The following is a 2501-nucleotide window of genomic DNA, read 5'->3' as shown; positions in this document are numbered from 1 at the left end:
GCGCACCCACTTGGCGCGAGACACTACCGTGTCTCTTGATAATACGTGTTTATTGGAATATATGCTATACCATCCTCTGACTGTCTTATTTATTTTCTCCGCTTTCACCAAATGTGACTTAGTCCAATATTGCAGTAAGTGTGTCTTCAATTTTAAATTTGATTAAAAATATTTAAAAGTATTGGGTATTTCATAAAAATAAAAATTACAATTTTTTGGAATTAACTAATTTTATTTGAGTAATATTATTAATATGATATTATATAAGATATATAAAAAGTATGTTATTCAATACTTATTGGTTCTTGGTTCGGCAATTAATACGACGAATATAATAAAAATATATATAAAGAAAAACATTTAGTAAAATCCAAATTCGAACATCCATAGGATGCTTTGAATAGGGCATCCATATGACGGACATTTTATGTCCATGGACGTGCGGACGTGAAATGGACTTAAAATGGACATCCTTGGATGTCCAGTGCTATCTGGGTTACATATTAAAAAGCAGAAAAATAGTCTTAATCTCCAAACAGACACGGAGGCCTTCAAGAAGCGTATACATCAATTATAAACAAAATATGACATTGTTCTTTGCTACTCGATATGTCGGTCTATTAATTACCACTCAGATGACGACAGGCAAGCGTATCGTTAACACAGTTTTCGCCAAAATTACTTACTGGAAATTGCTTTCTACACTGCATATAAAGTTTTAATATATTGACTGTGTATTTTTGTGATTACTAATATCTGACTGGTATTTTACCTTTTATGCGATCTCATGATGAATTTGACTATGTACATATTAATAAAAAAAGGGATAAATGGCAGACATGGTGGTGAGTGTTTTTATAGAGATGACGTTTTTTCTTTTGAATTTTACAGATTTTACATAAAATGATCTAACAGTTTCTATTTTATATTCAGCATTAATTTATATTTATTATTTTTTAAATTCTGAATTTATTCAATTTTTATTTTTTATTTATTTGTATTTTAAAATGATTCTTATCAGAATATCATGGATTTTCAAACAATCGGTCCGCAAATCGTTTGCAAGCAATCCTTGGTCTCCGTGGAGCATTCACCAGCGTCGCTGTACAAATTGATTAATTTTCAACGAGTTACATTCTATCTGTGACGATGTAAATGAAAACTAATTTCAAAGTTATAATTTTAATTTTTTATCTGAAGATGGTTCAATTCAAGAGCCGAAACATGTAATGAAATTATTAAGGGATGTGCAGTTTTATGTATCGAAGTGATGCGTTTCATCCCAGATAGCAAAATGCTAGCAGTATGCCAGAAATATGTCGGCAAATTCAGTTATAATTGTAGAGCAGATTCCTGTCCACTGCGTCTGCTTTAAGCTTGGTTTTTGTCATCATGACTTGCTAAACATAATATAACAACAGAAATGCAGCAAGAATGGAGCATATCTTGCTATCATAATGTGATGACAGAAACATGACAAAAACAGAACATGACCTGTCATATCAGATACTAGTAGCAGAAACAGCAGAAATCGTGCACGATGTGCCCTTATGACATGATATCAGAAATATGGCAAAAACAAATCATCACCTGTCATATTACACACTAGCGGCAGAAATACAGCAGAAATCGTGCACAACGTGTTTTTACGAAATGACATCGGTAATATGGCAAAAATAAATCATAACCAATCCATTAGACACTAGCGGCTGAAACACAGCAGAAATCGTATACAATGTACAGTTACGACGCAATGACATAAATGCGCAAGAATAAATCAGAATAAACACTGCGCTTTTTGAGGCATTGAGCGATTATTCTGATCGCTCCTATTTTTAAATTAATATTCTATTCCTCATAAAAAAGATAGGACCTAAAAATTTTCTGATCTTATGTATTATGACAGTATAATTCATAATACATAAAATCAGAAAATATATTGAGGTCCTATCTTTTTTATAAGGAATACAATAAATTATAGTTTAAAAGTATGAACGATCAGAATAATCGCTGAATTCTTAAAAAAGCGCAGTATTTATTCTGATTTATTTTTAAGCATTTATAACATTTTAATAAAAATAAACATTTATTAACATTTATTAACACATTTATTAACATTAATTAATATTAATTCTCATTTATTGACATTTAACATAAACATTTAACATTTTATAAACATAAGCATTAAACATAAACATTTAACATTTAACACTAAACATTTAACATTTAACATTAAACATTTAACATTAATATTAAACATAAATATTTTACATTTTATTCACATTTTAAGTGGAATTTATATGGGTATAGGGCCTTCTTGTTCCTCGACTTGCTCGTTTTGTTCATCCCAATAATTTCGGGCTTCTCTGGTTCGACGCTCTCGCTCTCGTAGTGTGCGAATACTTGCTCGGTGACGATATTTTGCTGAACGCAAAGCTTCTCTAGCTATTGCTTGAGTAGGGTAATAAGGGGGATTCTAACTCAGGGGCCACGAGGGGGGG

This window comes from Trachymyrmex cornetzi, unplaced genomic scaffold (genome assembly GCF_001594075.2).
Source record: "Trachymyrmex cornetzi isolate Tcor2-1 unplaced genomic scaffold, Tcor1.1 scaffold932, whole genome shotgun sequence".
Classification (NCBI taxonomy): domain Eukaryota; kingdom Metazoa; phylum Arthropoda; class Insecta; order Hymenoptera; family Formicidae; genus Trachymyrmex; species Trachymyrmex cornetzi.
This window is presented reverse-complemented; position numbering follows the sequence as displayed.